This window comes from Lampetra planeri, chromosome 2 (genome assembly GCF_965212315.1).
Source record: "Lampetra planeri chromosome 2, kcLamPlan1.2.h2, whole genome shotgun sequence".
Lineage (NCBI taxonomy): Eukaryota > Metazoa > Chordata > Hyperoartia > Petromyzontiformes > Petromyzontidae > Lampetra > Lampetra planeri.
In genome coordinates, this window is record NC_136108.1 from 13788685 (window position 1) to 13807410 (window position 18726).

An 18726-nucleotide genomic window follows, 5' to 3' on the forward strand; every position below is an offset into this window, starting at 1 on the left:
CCACATGGCTTAATTTGTAACCCAACTTCAGCTCACCTGGCATCATGGCCCAGATGCCAGAATGTCAGAGGAGAGCAAGAGATTCATCACCGTGAGTAGCACATGGCGCGACACCATGATACTAGAGGTGCAGGTGATACTTTGCAATCTGATGGAAACAAATCTGTTAATAAGACGGTTTCTGATAAACATATTTCAACATAGCTCATGTAAGCACGCGAGTCATAAGTGTTGCATTTTACTCATGGCAGATGAGTAGGTGGTTGCAAAATGATACATGTCAAAGTATATAGATAATACTCTTTGGTTTTTTCGGTAAAGTCACGTAGGTTTAAAAAAATTACGATACAGTAATTTTGCTGTGACGGTTCCACCTGAAGACGGAAGCTTGTGTTGCCTCCGAAACGTCGTGATTTAATTTATTTGTTTTCTTTTAACCTACGTGACTTTACCGAAAACACAAAAGAGTATGGATTCTTGCAGTCACGAAAACTTCAAATCTAGAATATATAGATAATAATTATTTGTTCATAACATAAACTGTGTAGCACAATATGTCTAAAGGAGGACTGACATAAGACCCCCTCCATTTAAAATTGTGAAAGAAACAGAACGTAGGTAGAGTGACACTGGAAGTAAAACAACTGTTCCATATAAAAATGCATCATTGATAACTGTGAATACTAATATGAAGATTGTTAATACACCCAATAGGTATCTGTACTATATCAAATAATAACGTTTATTTGTTAAATATGACACGGTTTGTGAAAAAAATTATGGTCAAGCAGTGTTATAAACCTGGCTATAAAGATGACAGTGAAGATGTTAATGTCATTGAAGTTGTGATAGCTATTGACTGTACTTTCCACCTAACTGGTTTGTGTGACTGTGTCAGCCAGGACAAGCAACAACTGACCAGGTCCAATGAGCTTCTTGAGCTAATTTTAAAGGCCTCAACCGGTACTTGGAGAAGAAGCGTGTCTTCGTTTCACGTTTATTCCTTCTGTCCAACAACATGTCCTGGAATATCCTCTCTGAGACCACTGATCCCACATGGTCAAGCACTCACCCACACACATCATTATCTACACATACTTCAGTCTTAGACGTGTGTAATGTTAATTTCCAGGTTAGGGTTTATCTTCGCTCTTGACATGTACGAGCAATTAAACTGGAGCTATGAATTGGCCAGGAAATGGCAATTTGAGTATTACCCCTCCTTACATGGGATTTCACTTGGTACTTCAGTTTCCTTCTACATGGCAAACACTCGTTCATAAAACTGGCTAAACATCCCAATGCATAACCCTACAAAAAATAGTGTTGAGACACATTGAGATTTTCTTTCGTAAGTTATTTGCATTTTTACTGTTCATTTGTTTCGGTGCTAATGTCCCCATGTCAAATTGGTAGTCGTTGAACCATTTTTTGGATAGGACTGGTTGTGCTTGGTTTGCGGAGGTCAGCTCCATTTGAAGAAGTGCCTTGAGGGGATTTCACAAGTGACGTTCACAGCAGAGTTGGACACTACACACGTGCGCAGCCAGGAGCAGGAGGTGGAGCTAGTAGATGCCATCTCTACTCCTCTGGTCCGTCGTCAGGTGGAGAAGTGGTTGCTCTTACTAGAATCCATCATGGTCCCCTCCGTGTACAAGGTCAGAAATGTCTCAGTCCAAAGTGACCTCTATAAACATTTGGCCCTTGACATTTGATGTCGCACATGATTGCAGTTCCGTGATATTCTCTCGTGGTTTGAGCAATAACGTGGCAGCTCTGCGTATATGAAAAAAGTTTAATGTCTAAAAGCAAATGGATGGGAAAAAGAGATACATACGGACATTATTTTTTGTGGCAACAAATTGATGTACCGTAGCCACCAATTACTGAGCACAAACGGTCTGTCACAGTTATAACTTAAAGTTTGGACCATTAGACTCGGTAATTTGTTCCGCATAGATCAGTAGTTTAATTTATCTTCTCGGCCTCCTTGCATTTAATTTGGGAACGCTAGTTTTATTACATGTTTTTAAAATATAATACTCCCTTGCTGCTTTGTGAATTGCAAAAATAAGAAAAGTGGAAAGTTGAGAATTGGATGGAAAACACGTAAGACTAAATCTTTCAAAGAAGGAGACCTTTGGTAAGAAGTGGACAGTAAATGTTCCACCAACAGAAAATATTGTAGAAAATTTATCGAGGAATGATAGGCGTCAGGGAATTAAAGGCATACAAAAAATGTGTATCTCACCGAAACGTGGCCCTTTGAGCCACTGAATGCAAATATGCTCAGTGTGCTGGGCTTGTCACGTGATCCGTGGCTATGGAGGCGTACCCGGCGGTGGCACGCACGGACTGGGTGCGAGTGTGTCTCAGGCCTATTGGACCCAGCAGATCCACCAGACCATCCGTGCCAGTCCTCATGTGAGACCGCATTTATTGGCACATGTACCTTTCACTTTCTAATATTTTTTTGAGAAATATTGTGAACTCTCAATGTCAACTGAAGTTGAAAATTTCAACTTCAGTTGACATAGTAATTGCAGATGGTGAGGTATTTTGCAGAAGCTTAAAATGTATTATCATTGGAACATGTGTAGATTTTAACTGAGTGGAAACCACATATGCCTATATTATTGCCAGGTGGGGCATTCATTTAAGTGCTTTTTATATTTAGTAATGGCGTAGCGTAATGACTTGTAATAAAATCTTAATTGAGATGAGTAAAATCACATGCCCATAGCATGCAATATAATCATGAAATCCCGCTCATGTACTCCTACTACGAGACAAATTATTTGGTGACACTGCATTGGCAGCAGTGCACAAGTACAAAATAATAAACTCAACACATTCATAACTCGCACTGCCTTAAAAGGAAAACATATAATAAGCGGTGTTTCAAGCAATGAGCCTTCTTCATAACACTTAAATGGAGAAGGGTCATTGCCTGATATGTCGCCTATTATATGTGCCTTTTTAAGCAGCGTTATTCATGAGTACGTTGAATAGTTTACTCCTATTACTAGGGTTTTGTTCGTCAAAATGTAACATTTGCAATCTCATAAGTCCAGTTCAAAAATAATGTTTAAAGATCAGCATTGCCATAAAACAGACCATATTTGTTTAAAAACTATAAAACAATATCCCAAATACAAAAATGGCATTTTCATTATTCTCCTGTGGCAGGCCACGAATGATGACCTGGCACAGAGCACAACAGGCATATACCACTGACACCGTGGCGCTCGAGAGGAGCCGGTTGGCGGAGCAGACGCACTTGACGCTGGGTGCCCTGGGGGTGTTTGACATTCACGCACGTGTCACATTCTGTCGACCTTGGTGCGGCGCCAGGTGGACGACAAGAAACAAAAAAACTTCCAGTGGCTGAGCCAGGTCCGCTACTACTGGACGGTGACTCAATGCAAACTGCCCTGATAGTTGTGGCAATTTGCACGCACAACGACAGCAGCCTCCTCTTTGCTGGACTTTCACTTTCATCATGCCAAGAGCAATTTTAGGAGACCTTAACATTATTGCCAATACATATTAATGAGTTATTCCCTTTGTATGGGGTTTCCCCCTCTTTAGTTTGTTGCTTATGAAAATAATTACAACTGCATAAGAACAGATACATTTAAGGGACGAGGCTGGCAGTGATGTGCAAGCACAAACCAAAAACACTATCTCATTAACACTTCATTATGAGATAAATCTATAGAGATATTTTTGCATGTAACTATATGTTGTGAAAGGTGTGTTATGCTGTTGTTTGGAACAAGCACAAGCCTCAATGCAGTGACAAATTGTGTAACTGAAGTGCTGCTGTTCCACGTTCTTGACTGCCATTAAACATCTCTTTAATGTCTTATTGACTTAGAAGCCCATAAAACCATATTTTATGAGTGTGTGCAGAAGGAGCAAATTCAGACACACGTGATTTATGCCCAGCTGCCTTATGGCTATGATGATTACCTCGGCAACGCTTCACGTCTGGCCATCACTCCACTCACGGATCGCTGCTAACTAGTAGGCGCAGTGTTTCCACCCTACAGCACAAACACTTTTGAAGAGAGCACCTTGTAATTACAATACTCCCTTGTAACTTTCGTGTTGCAGTAAGTTCTGCCTTAAATATAAGAAATGTCGTACATGTTTTTGTAGTGGGAATGCACGTCGAATACTAAGTATTGGTGCTATACACTCCTATCACGACTTGAAGCATGTAGTTAGGGTTCGCTATCACGTAAGCATTGCCAACAGGACTCGGTTTGGGACGTTGAGCCTACATCTGAGCGGTGCTGCAGAGGGCCCAGCTAAAACTGGCAAAACGGAGACCACCAAGGGCCTTGCCGAGGCAGTGGCCAAGCAGTGCCTCATGTTTAACTGCTCCAATGAACCTCGATTACATCACCCTTGGCAAATTGTGCAAGGCAAGTATGACCAGCATACGGTCAACAAGAAGGTGTCCAGAAAAAACACAATTGAACCAAGAGTAGACTAAATGCATTGCAAAATGGATAATGGAAAGTTAAAGTTTTATGTATGTTGAACTTCTTTCACACTGTACCTAGCCAACCATGCTAATCGGAAGGTGCAGGGGGAAGGAACACGAACCAAAACAATCCTGTGGTTGCACATAAACTACGGAGAATATTGCCCTGATCTGCCAACACCAATGCAGGCATATTCCATCTATTCCAGGATAGAGGCCTTCCCATGTTGATGCACTGCCTACAGTTGTCTGCCAGTACTCTTTCTCCCATACTAACAAACTGAATATTTTAGTATTTTCTTAAAAAAGTAAAAAAAAAAGTGACCTCTTTTCCATATTATTTATGTTTTAGGTTTAAATGAAACAACAGAAGGACATAAATTATAACAGAACCGTTATTTGAATAGAAGCAATCAATACAGATAATACATTTTAGTCTTGATCCTCTTGCGCACATCTCACATGATCAGGGCTTGCTGTCGTGTGGAGCCTGGGCCTGTTTTAATGAGTTCAGTGGAATAAATCTGGAGGCGCTATCAGGTGTGGCCCAGAAGATTCTGAAAATCTAAAGAGGCGTTACATCTCAGTCATTTCGATACACATTTCCCTTGACCTTACAAATCAGAAGCACCCATACACACGATATGTACACAATGTGAATACTTTTGTGTTTTCATTTCATAAATGTAGTTTTTGACTTGTACATTGCTTGGTTAAGTAGGGAAATTAAGTAGACAAACTACAAACATCAACTCTTGACAACTCACTGCTTTCATTTGCCTGTCTCCTGTGAATTGTCGTAACGTTTGAAGCTTGATGGCTTTGAAACATTTCATTAATGCACTGGAGATGCAGCAATTTCATACACTTTATATTGCAAAAGTTAGGCAATTTAACTGCCATTTGGAACATTTTGTCCTACATGTACATTTGCACAATTCATAGACGTTCTCTATGACAAAGTTAGGTTTGCTTTGCATGGAGCTGTGTAAGTGTGCATCTATCTAACTTCTCAGGCCCTGTTCCACTCGATGGCCGTGATAGTACCGGACTACGCACTAATCTCTGAGATCATACTCTACTCGTGCCGGTTTGTACGTGCACGTCCCCTCTCTGCCAAGATCGTCGGCATGTATCCTTTCGGCTCGGAGCAGCTGTCCTCGCAATACCGCTACGACTACGGCATGCGCGCCGTCAAGACCGTGCTTATACTGGTAGGAACCTCCGGGTTACACCAGCCCACAGGGGATTATTGTGTCCGTCGTGCAGGGAAGGACTGGGTGGGGAGGGTGGGGCTGAATGGGGAGGGGCTGGGTGGGGAGGGGCTGGGTGGGGAGGGTGGGGAGGGGCTGAGTGGGGAGGGTGGGGCTGGGTGGGGGGTGGGAGGGGTGGGGCTGGGTGGGGAGGGGCTGGTCACCCCGTGGTGCCCTTATAAAACTCAACGTTTAACCTACTCACGCCGGCTTGTGCCCACCCTCACAGTCGGCAATATTTGCGGAATACACCACGCCACCGTTGACCCTGGCCATTGACCGAGCAACCCAACGTTCCTACCAGCTCCCTCCGCATGAATGTGTTAGCTGCTGGCAGCCTCAAGGTTTCTTGTTCAAGCATCTATTCAGTGGGGCACTCATGGGTAATGCGCAGCGCAGAAGGGCACTTGGCTTGATTGTTCACATGCTATGGAGTTGTTGGACAGTCACTGGTCGAGTACTTGCCCTGTGCTTGGGAGACCCCCACTGATAGAAGAAAGTTTTGCATCATTCGGTCTTCTACTCGAGTGCATGCTCCACTTTCACGTATTGGGGAGACACCTAGAGGATAAGATGAGCAATTTTGAGCATAGTTGTATATTCAGGGTGCACGAGGCTCCATTATGGTACACTCTGAATGTCAGTGAGCACACTGTGCAGACCATTTTGATATTAAACAAAAGCATAGTTCAAGTTTGCTTCAGCTGTGTGCTCGATTTTCTACCTGAAATACCCAGAGGAAGATGAGGATATCCTAACACATTCCTGCGGAGGGAGCTGGAAGGAACGTTGGGTTGCTTGGTCAATGGCCAGGGTCAACGGCGGCGTGGTGTATTCTGCACATATGCCCGACTGTGAGGGCGGGCATAAGCCGGCGTGAGTAGGTTAAACGTTGAGTTTTATAAGGGCACCACGGGGTGACCAACCCCTCCCCACCCAGCCCCACCCTCCCCACCCAGCCCCTCCCCATCTTCCCCAACCAGCCCCTCCCCACCCAACATTTCCCCACCCTCCCCTCCCCACCCTCCCCACCCAGCCCCTCCCCACCCTCCCCTCCCCACCCAGCCCCTCCTTCCCCACCCAGCACCTCCCTGTACGACGGACACAATAATCCCCTGTGGGCTGGCGTAACCAGGAGGTTCCTACCAGTATTAATACGCTCTATCATTGATGTCAACTTGCCCAAGTTCCTGGCAAACGACATTCCTCTCTTCCAGGTTCAGCACTGGTCCCACAAGGACACTGTGAACCACTTCCATTATTTTGTTTGAGATATTTCACTTGTGCTTTTGTATTTGTGCATTCATACTCATGATTTGCCACCCTAATTTATAACACGTTTATTTTATGAGATGTGATTTGTCTTGAAATATTTTACAAAACTAATTTAAGTTCGTAACGCTTATGCTCTATATTAATTACCTTCGTAACTTGTGTATATATTGAACACGTTCAGATTTAGGGGTTTTAATTAGTTACTCTTTAGTTCTTTCGGTAAAGTCACGTAGTTAGAAATAAAATAAAACAAATCACGACGTTTCGATCGCAACACAAGCGTTCGTCGTCAGCCTATTTCTACCTACGTGACTTTACCGAAAGAACCAAAGAGTATGGATTCCTGCAGTCACGAAAGCCTCACATCAAGATTGTAATTAGTTCTTATTGCTTCAGGAGCCACTCATTTGTTGTTGTCCTCTCCAGCAAAGATACACATTTAAATCTTGAAAATGCTCCAAAATAATAAAGATACACGATATTTCAACAAAGAGGCAGGAACATAGAATGCCACGTTTAACTGACTTTGTAATATTATTTATATAGGATCAAGATTCCATAAGCCATTGCACATATTCATAGAAAGCTTTGCATTCATGTTCTTCAGTACTTTTGAAGGCTGAAGCTGCGAAAGCTATCATCCCATTCTGCCCATCACACATGGGTGTGGTGCCCGTGGCCAGGGCACTGTGTCAGACCTGCTGACGATGCCCAGGGCCGACGACCAAGCCCTGCTCAACGCCGTGAAGGAGAGCTACGTGTCCATGAGACTACAACATGCTCACAAGCACATTTTCTATCCTGATATCTCATAGCCACTTAGGGCCAGCGTATTTGTAGTGTAACAAAGCTATGAGATCCAGAAAACCTTGCTTCCAAAGTGCTCGATTATTGGCGTGCACAATGTCAGCAACTAAGTGCTGTTGAGTCAGTAATTAAAGATGCTGACTATATACCCTCATTAATAAATTGATGTTTGCTTCCTTGCAATACTCTGTTCTGGAAAATCCAATGTAGCTGAGAGAGTGGTGGCAATGTAGTTTTATTTATTTATTATGGTACATTTTCAGGTGGCAACCAAACCTTCTAATCCTGTTTAACACGTAGGCTTTCGCGACAAATGTTATCTATTAAAGACGTTTTTGGGTTAGCTATGCCTTCTAATCTTGTTTTTTCTGCCACCTCACCCATTGCTGCTCATTCAGCCATGGCGGGAGGATGCCTTCCAGGTGGTGGCAACATGGTTCTTCATTCAGTCAGGTCTGCCACAGCAGTATCTGCGTGAATGTGTGCCATGCATTCCACGTGTTTGCCATGGAGCTGCCGAATCATTTCCGTGCTAAGCAGCAGCAGCGCCACAACTATGTGACTCCCACCTCCTACGTGGAGCTCATGGAAAGGTGTCGTGGTGCAGAGATGTTAACTCCCTCACCTTGTATGTAGGAGGTCATAGGTTCTATCCCCGACCCTAACGCCTGTATCTTTGGATTGGGCATGTTTTCCCTATGGTCACGTTGATTTTTCTCCGGGTCCTCCGGGTTTTACCTCCACATTTAGAAACGTGATTTTAGAGTTTTTGGCTACGATAAAGTTTCACACATAAAGCCACTTGGATTGAGCTATCATTTGTGGTCAGGTCATTTCTGAAAATAGCTATATATAGCTCAGCGGGCGGTACCTGGGTAGAATACAAAGTTTTCGTTTATCTGCATCCTGAATTGTGTGAGGCCTGACCGTGTTCCAGACCACGTTGGGCTCTGGCAAGGAGATTGAGGACCTGTGGGAACCGGCGAAGCAGCTGCTGGGTGACATTCGCTTCCTTCATTCGCTTCACGAGCGCGACAAAGACCTGTCAGAAAGACCATATGCACCTAGTACATTACCAACCCAGATTTTGGGCCCCAGGCAATGTTCCGTTATGTGTCAATGGCAGCTAAAGGTTTGTTAAGTGGGTACATTATTTCCAAAAATATTGCACAGAGATGCTGGGTTGGTGGCGAGAAGGAGAATTTGCATAGGGACAAAGTGGATTAAGAATCGGCTGTAAAGATATGACCTGGGACTAATTTTTAGTTATGCTGTTATTCATTTCATAATTGTGATAGTCATACATACCTGTGGCCTGTGTATGATAGTCACGAATTTAATAACCATCTAGATAAAAAATGTAATGCTTTTAGAAAGAAAATATGTCGTACTATCAACAAATTATTTTTTATATGGCGTTCTCACTTTTTCCCAAATATTGATTTATTGCATATGTCAATGTTTTATTATCGTAGATTGTAATTGATTAGGCCAGCTTATAATTGATCATTCTAACCTAAGAGCAATTACTTAAATCTACATTGACTAACACTGGTCTATTATGGATTGACCACCATATGCGCCATAATTGATTGCTTTAGGCTATAACTGACAAATGATTCCAATGTAACATTGATTGTACTTAAAGTACAGACTGCGCACGCATAAACGTATTGCTCGTTGCCCAAGGTTGACTTGCGAGTATAGTTCACTCTCTGGTGCAGGGTGTTCAAGGTGGTGGCTCCGAAGAAAGAGATGCTGGCAGAAGCACAGGCAGAGCTGGAGGGAACCATGGTTGGTCTGCACGTCAAGCAGCACGCACAGCGCCAAGGTGGCCGACATCAAGGCCTCACTCAATGAGACCAAACGCCGCACGGCTGAGCTGGAGGACCAGGTGGGGGCGCCACACACCAACGCAGCACCCAAGTCACCCCGCAGTGCACTCTCAATTGCCAAGTGCATCACGCATTGTTGTGTACCTCTATACTATTTGTTGTCATCCAGTTACAATAATTGGCAGTGTGAATTTAATGCACTGCAATCCTTCCTATTAATGTAATGGAAAACAATCTAGTTATTAGAATTTGCATTCACAAAGCATCTGACGCCATCGCAAAATTCTGTAAAAAATACGAATATAAAGCATGTTTTAATTAAGGCAGGCAATTAAGGATATAATTATACAGACCACAGCGGGAATTGAGAAACATAATAGAAGTACGTATAAAGATGATTCATAGGGACAGTCACATATAAAGCAGGGCTTGAACAGGGGCATAAGTAACATGTTTTTGCTACATATCTGGTTCTCTGACCATGCATAATTCACCCTTGCCGAGGTGGATGTACTCTTTGTGTGGCATTGATGTGCGCAGTCCAACATGTGCAGCAAAAAGTTGGAGCGGGCGGAGGTACTGATAGGGGCCATGGGCGCAGAGAAGACACGCTGGGGCCAGGCTGACCAACAGTCACTCGAGAAACCTTACGGGTGATGCCCTCATCTCCGCTGGCACCGTCGCCTATCCGGACGGCTTCACTTTCAGCGACAGATAGGCCTGTTTCTGACCAAGACAGCCGCACGTATAGATGTACCGTACAGTTGTTATTTTGTAATTAAGCTTGTCTACCGGGGAAAAACTATTTTTCATGAGTCTTGTGAAGTTTTTCGCAGTGGGGTCGACGATTGCTATTTTTTTTTAATAATTAGCGGATTGGCCAGTACGTTTTTTTATTTGGCAAATTTGAACCATTACACTGGCAGACAACTGCCAATTCTATTCGAATATCACAGGATCGTTAACAGCCATTATGATGTAGATAAGCAAATTGTATGTTTATACACCCACAGAATTAACTAGGGCAACCTGCCAGATTAAAATTGCAAGCCTCTGCAAAAAGCAGCGAACATGCTGTATGCACCATGTCCCTGCCCCACATACAAATTATGATCGCAAATTTGGTGATGGATTTGTAATTTTGGGGGATTTTTAAATAGGGTAAGATTCAAATATTTATTTTCTAAAAATGTTGGTGTTATTCAGAATAGTAATGAAATACGCTACATTTCAAACCCACTGCTGAGCTCCTTCCCTTATAGTTCACTTATCATTCTGCTTTCAGGTGCAAGTTGCACAGTGGATGCAGATTTGTAAGGACCGACAGATCCCATGCTCCAACAAATGCTCCCTGAAACGTGATGACCCCGTGAGAATAAGAGAATGGGATATCGCTGGCATGCCTTGATAGTTTCTCTACGAATAACGGTGTCATAGGCAGGCCAGTAGCTTATGCTCCTGCATCAATAAGCAAGCTCTTTTAATAATTGAAAGTGATATTGTAAATAAGATCAACTAATTTAGAATCTTGCCTGGATGACATGCTTCACAATTCTATAGTGACAGAATTTTGTAAACCAGTTTATCCATTAATAATCATATTTATATGGCCTAGAGAAAGAAAGAAGGCTTAAATGTTTTGCTTCCTGCCTGACCTGTACTGCATAATTTCACCGTTATGTAGCTATGCACGTCGCTGGCCACTGATGATCACCCTTAGCAAATACACGAATTGTCAATTCGGGGTTGCGATTCGATTCAAGAATCAGATATATATCTATTTTTTTCCTCTGATTAGCACGGTTGTAATATATGGTGCAAAAGAAGTCCAACATACAAACAATAGCTTATTTCTAGCAGCAGTAGGAGCCACATCAATCTAATACACACAACGTATACAAATACATAATCATTCTTAGTATGCACGATGTGACGCATGTATCGTCAGCATAAGAAGAAATGTGAATTGAATTTCGATTTAAAGCTTTCGTGACTGCAGGGATTCATCTTCTTGGTTTTTTCGGTAAAGTCACGTAGAAGGAAAATAGAGGTGTAATGAAGCACCTTTCTAATTGATGCTTCATTACACCTCTATTTGCTACCATTGTATTTAATAGCAGCACAGCAGCTGGTGCATCAACCCGCCTGACACGTGTGTGTGTGTGTGTCTGGCTGCGTAGCCACCAGCGTTACTGGAGGATGAGGATGAGGAGCTGGATCTCGTGCTGGAGTCGTTACTGCTGAAGCAGAAGTTCCAGCACGGCGGCAGTGTGTGCGTGTGCGCCTTGGTGACGCCACCATTGAGTACGTGGCTGACTTTCGCTTCTACATCACCACCAACCTGAGCAACCCACACTACCTGCTCGAAACGTCTGCCCAGGTCAGACGTGTGCGCCGCGCAGCAGCGACACACTGCAGAGACAAACGTCACTTGATTAAATTGTTTTTCACATGTTACTGTGCCTTAGATTTAAACAAATGTTCACTTTAACACGTAGGCTTTCGCGACCAATATTATTCATAATCAACGTTTTTGGGTTTAGATCGCGTTATTTATAAATGTGTCGTAACCCTCCACCACCCGACACGGCCAATCAGTAAAAAAGTGTCACGTTGACAAAAGACAAATAGTTCACTGCTTTAGCCTACCGGTGTGTTGAAGCGTGAAACCACAACATTTACAATTGGAGTACGACGTTTCGCTGGTAATTGCATCCAGCATCATCGGGCAATTGGCGAATTGCCCAATGATGCTGGATGCAATTACCAGCGAAACGTCGTACTCAAATTGTAAATGTTCACTTGTGCCTTCCCTGCCCAATAGTGATTACATGTCAGTTTTTGTCTCCTTGTGACTCCATGTTTAGGCAGGCATCTAATTTGCTACATTGGCTCAGTTATTTGGTTTGGTTATACAGTAATTCTCATCTACCTTTCTAATCAAGTGTGAATGAAACGTTGCTACTGTCCGTGTGGCACAGGTGATGCTACTGAACTTTACGATAACATTTCGTGGGCTGCGGGACCAGCTGTTGAGCATCGCAGTGGCCAGTGAGAGGCCAGATCTGGAGGAGCAGAAACAGGCACCGAATCTACAGAACGCTAACAACAAGAGGCATGCAAGCAGCGCCACAGGCGTACCCAAAAATGTTTCACGTGTACTCTTGTTTGTTGTGTGCACACCACACCAACTACTCACACGAAGACAAAGATCCCCCATATGGGCTTTAAAACTGAAAGGGCAAGTGCTCTTACAAAGCACACAAAAAGACGGACTATCTTATTCTCTTAAATTTATATTTAAAGCTTTCGTGACTGCAGGGATTCATCTTCTTGGTTCTTTCGGTAAAGTCACGTAGAAGGGAAGTAATAATGAGGACGGCTGCTTGCGTTGTGGCCGAGACGTCGTGAGAATTATTTTATTATGTTTTTATTTTTTAATTATTATTGTATTACTTCCCTTCTACGTGACTTTACCGAAAGAACCAAGAAGATGTATCCTATTCTCCACAATAGAAATGGTGATACACCTCAGCAGGTAGTCATTTTATCATGCGTTGACCAAGAAGGGCAGCCCAGGCCAGATTTATAATGCCCATCGCCACTGGTGTTAACCATCATGCACAGGAGTCAAACCCACGTTGCTCGGTTTACATATGTAATGCGGGCGTAAGCGACCTTCCGGATGTGACGTCACGGGGGGTGGAGTCATGTGACGTGGGGGGAAGGTTCGGGTCCTTAAGCGGGTAAACCGGAAGGGGAAGGCAGTCGGGGTGTGAGCGGAAAAGAGTGAGGCCACGCGGGCGAGTGTGGAGAGGGGGGGCGCCGACGGCCATCGGGAGCCAACCCCGAAGATAAGAGGAAGCTGCGGAGTGGTGTGCAGCTGCAGAGGAGACAGCCAGAAGGGCTGCGTGTTAGAGGCAGCGGTGTGGCTGCCAGGAGGAGCTGCGGAGAGAGAGAGAGAGAGGGCTGCATGTTAGAGGCAGCGGTGTGGCTGCCAGGAGGAGCTGCGGAGAGAGAGAGAGACAGCAAGAGGCTGTCAGAGCTGCGGAGGGAGAGGAGTTGCAGCGAGTACAGCCAAGGGGGGCTGTGTGAGAGAAACAGCAGCGGAGCTGCTGTTGTGGATCGGGCCGACATTGGAGTCAGCACCGTGGAGAAGCTACAGAGTAAAGACAGCCGTGTGGGTGTACAGCACGAACCGAATAAAGGACACTGAGCCAGACATCGTGGTCCAGTCGTTTATTACACTGGTGTCGGAAGTGCAACGGCATGTCGAAACAAGTGAGGAAGAAAGTTAATCCGGCGCCTGCATCGGCTTCTTCGTCCGACGACGACGAACTCCCTCCAACCACGGATCCTGTTGGGGTGGTGGAGGAGAGCCCGGCTGAGGCGACCACGGGAACGGGAGTGGAGGATGTTGGCGCGGTGGCGGGTCCGTCGACATCATCAGACGCGGATCAACGATGGCAAGCGATGGCGGTACAACTGGAGGCACTTAAGGACGTCCTGGCGCATCTATGCCATCTCGTCGCGCCAGGGACGATGGATGATGCAAGTGGTGCTCCGCGGGCCGCCACGTTGCCTGTCCTGCCGCCGCCATTGCCCACGCGGCAAGAGGCCGCCATTTTGCGCGCTCCGTGGCGCCAAACCGCCATCTTGGCCACACCGCGGGCCGACGCCATTTTGAATTTGCCATCACAACCACCACCATTGGAAGACGGCGGGAAGAGGAGTCGGAGTCGCCACCTTACAACGGTTAAAGAATTTTCCGTCGGTGGGGACTGGAGCGCGTTCGCCTGCCGCTTCTTGGCGGCGGTACGCACAGCAAGATGGACCGATGCGGAGGCTTTGGAGGTGTTGCCGACTCTCCTGGACGACGAATCTGTCCGATTCTTCCGTTCCATAACGACCGATAAGAAGGCAACTTTATGTGGTGTTTTTCAAGAAATGGCCGATGCTTATGAGCCACCAGATGATGCGCATCGGCGATTCGCTCAACGACAACGAGCACCAGAGGAGTCGCCCGTGGCGTTCAGGGGTGCGGTGCTGGAGCTGGCCATGGCAGCTTATCCTGAGACGCCACAGGACCTGCTCGAGCCTCTCATATTAGGGAAAATGTTGGAGCTGTCTCGGGATCTAGGGATCCCCATGCCTGTGTGTGGGCATGAGAAGCTAACTTCCCGGACGGCTGCTAAGTGTCTCGATGCGCAATTCAACCTCCGTCGCTGGAAACAAGTGACGGCGTGGACGGGGGGGCCCGTCAAAGAAGGGGATGCGCTGGGGTGGAACCCTGCGCAGGCTGTCTATGTTCCGGATGACCGGGGCCCTCAACAACTGACGGCCGCCTCCGCTTCATGGACGGGACGCGGCGGGCCGAGACCGCGCGCGGCGCTACCAGAACGGGGCCGTCAGGAGGCGAGGCCTGCGCTTCGGCGCAACGAGGCCGAATGTTTCCGCTGCGGGCGTAGGGGCCACTACGCCAGAGACTGCTGGGCCCGCTTCCCGGCTCCGCCGCAGCAGGAGGCCTCGGCACCGGTCAAGTCGGCTAAAGATCCTCCGAAACAGGCATGTCGGCACGCACCAGACACTCGGCAAGGCTTTACACCTCACCCATCACCGTCGTTGCGCCATCCTAACGTTGTGGTTAAAGCATGCCCTTCGACGGGGCCTTGTCGCTCGGTCACGCAATGGCGCAAGTTGGCACGGAGAGTCGTCGCGGCCGCTACGGGCTCGTCCACTGTACCGGGGTCTATACAAGGGGTGGACGTACGCATTTTGGTCGACTCCGGCGCGTCTGCGACTATTATTTCGGATGTCATTTTTCATCTGTTGGGCATCCCGCCGGGGGCTGTGCGTCCGGTTTATGGGTCGTGCGTCGCTGCCAACGGGGGTAGCATGGGTATCGTGGGTCAGGTGGATGCTAAGATATCTATTGGGGATGTGTCGGCCTCGGGTGTTGTGTTGATATCGAGATCTTTGGCGGTTCCTTGTTTGTTAGGCACCGATTTTTTGGCTAAGATGCCCATTTTGATCAAAATCAATGAGAATTGTATTGAACTGCCGGGGGGCCGTCAAATCTCGTTTCTGCCGTCGCCCTGGGGGCGACCTGCTTCGGCCGTACAAGTGCAGGCGCTGTCCGTCGCATCTGTGGACATCCCACCTGGTACACAGATGCTTATACCCTTGCGGTATCGGAAGCCCCTGCCTGATCGGCTAGGAGCAGTAGGGGTCTTGTTGTCACCGTCCGCCGCGATAACAACCGGGTTGGCGTTAGTGGGGGCACAGACCATCGTCCAGCCGGATCAATTACCGTTTTTACAGGTGCTTAATGCGGGGGGAGAAAACGTCCGTGTCCCGGCCGGTACGGTTGTGGCACATGCCACTACGGCGTTTGCGACCCATGATTGTCCACATAGCCGGGGAGTTGTTGCTGGGGTTTCCGAGCCAAGGAGTTCGGATGATCGTTGGGTTGCTCATTTATGTGACGAAAATTCTTCCCTGTCCATGGAGCAACGTGGTGCGCTGCGTAAATTGTTGTTGACATATTCCGATGTGTTCAGCTCCGATGATTTGGATTTGGGCCGCACTTCGTTGCTTTACCATCACATTGAGACGGGCGATGCTGCCCCTATTCGATTAAATTCGCATCGGATGAGTCCTGCGGAGCGAGAACACGTACGGGGGGCAGTGGAAGACATGTTGGCTGCGGACATTATATCGCCATCTAACAGCCCATGGGGCGCTCCAGTCGTCTTGGTTAAGAAGAAGGATGGCAAATTGCGATTTTGTGTTGATTTCCGCAAATTGAATAAGATATCGGTGGCAGATGCGTACCCCCTGCCGCGTATGGATGACTCCCTCGACGCATTGTCGGGGGCTAAGTTCTTTTCCACACTGGACCTCTCTTCGGGATTTTGGCAGCTTCCCCTTGACGAGTCCTCACGGGAGAAAACCGCATTCCGTACGCCGCAGGGGTTATTTCAATTCAACTGTCTCCCGATGGGATTGAATGCGGCCCCTGCTACATTTCAAAGATTGATGGAGCTCGTTTTGACGGGGTTGCAGTGGGAGACATGTCTTATATATTTGGACGATATCATTGTCTTCAGCCGCACATTTGATGAACATTTGACGCGGCTGGAGACAGTGTTCACGAGGATGCGTTCTGCCAAATTGAAATTCAAACCAAAGAAATGTCACCTACTGCAACGGTCCGTCCGCTATTTGGGGCACATTGTGAGTGCTGAGGGAGTGTCCACGGATCCGGAAAAGACGGCGTGCGTCCGGGATTGGCCGACTCCGGCCACCGTGGGGGATGTTCGGCGGTTTTTGGGATTTGCCTCGTATTACCGAAGATTTGTGCCGGGTTTTGCGACGATTGCGAGGCCCTTGCATCTCCTTACGGGTAAAGGACGGAAGTTTGTTTGGGGACAGCCGGAGGAGGCGGCCTTTCGGAGTCTGCGTGATCTATTGGCCACGGCCCCAACATTGGATTATCCCGATTTCGATCACCCATTCATTCTTGATACGGACGCGAGTGACACAGGTATTGGGGCGGTGTTATCACAGTCTAAAGGGGGTGTAGAGCGTGTCGTGGCGTATGGTAGCCGAGTCTTGTCTCCTGCGGAAACCCGCTACTGTGTCACTCGCAGAGAACTATTGGCGGTTGTTTTTTTCCTACGGCAATTTCGACCATACCTCTACGGTCGTTCTTTTATTGTGCGTACGGATCATGCGGCCTTGCAATATGCCCTTAAAATTGACCAGCCATCCGGACAGTTGGCACGTTGGTTGGACACGCTACAGGAATTTTCCTTCCAAATTCAACATCGGAAGGGAGTGCGCCATGCGAACGCTGACGCACTTTCCAGATTACCGCGGCGCGCCCCTTGTAAATGTGAGTCGGGGACGCATAGGTGTTCGCCGATTCCAAACCCCCCTCAGCCGCTTACGTTGGCCGTCGAGAAGTCGGACACTCCGATGGAACCGGGACCGGCTGACGGGGTTTTGAATCTGCCGCGGTCTGTCTGGATCCGGGAACAGATGATGGATGAGTCATTGGTGTCCTTGCGGAAGCGGTCTGCTAAGGACAATGGGAGTCCGAGTACGGCTGTGGGGCCGCAAACCGCTCTCCGAGATGGTCTGCTTATGTGGCGGGAGGGGTTCCAGGAACGTTGGCGCCTGGTGGTACCAACGTCCTTGCGATTCGAGTTGATTAGAACCCTCCATTGTGACACTCTCTTACATTTAGGGGTGCAGAAGACCTTGTTGACGTTGCAACGTCATTATTTTTGGCACGGCATGGCGACAGATGTCGTAGGGCACGTGCGCGCGTGCCCTGCGTGTGCACGACGTAAGCCGCCGAAACATCCTTACGTGCCGCCTCTCCAGTCGATTCAGGTGTCTCGAGTCAATGAATTGGTGGCACTGGACATATTGGGACCTTTTCCACCATCGGCGAGGGGTAATAAATATTTGCTGGTAGGGGTTGAGTACCTCTCCCGTTGGCCGATGGCCTGGCCGTTGCCCGATCAGTCGGCCGCGGCCATTACCGACGCCTTTTTGTTTGGGTATATTATGGATAAGGGGGCGCCTGAGAGACTCCTCACGGACCAGGGCAGGAATTTCTCTTCTAAATTATTGGCGGAAGTGTGCGCGGGCCTTGGGACTAAGAAAGTACGGACATCCCCATACCATCCGCAGACGGATGGTATGGTTGAACGGCTGAACAGGACATTGTCTGCCATGCTTTGCCATACCGTGAGTGAACAACAATCAGATTGGGATCTGCACATCCCCGGGGTGCTTTCGGCGTACAGGATGACGCCTCATGCGGCTACAGGATATTCGCCGTTTTACCTTATGTATGGTCGGGAAAACGTGCCGCCGGTGGATGTGCAATTGGGAACTGGGGTGAAGGGACCTCGTAAACCACTTCCTGAATACATTCAGGACACGGTTCGCCGAGTCACGGAGGCGCGGGAGAATGCCCGCGTGGCTACGGCCAAAGCCCAGGCCCGGAACGAGCGATATGCGCGACGGTCTGAGGGGGAGTGCCCTT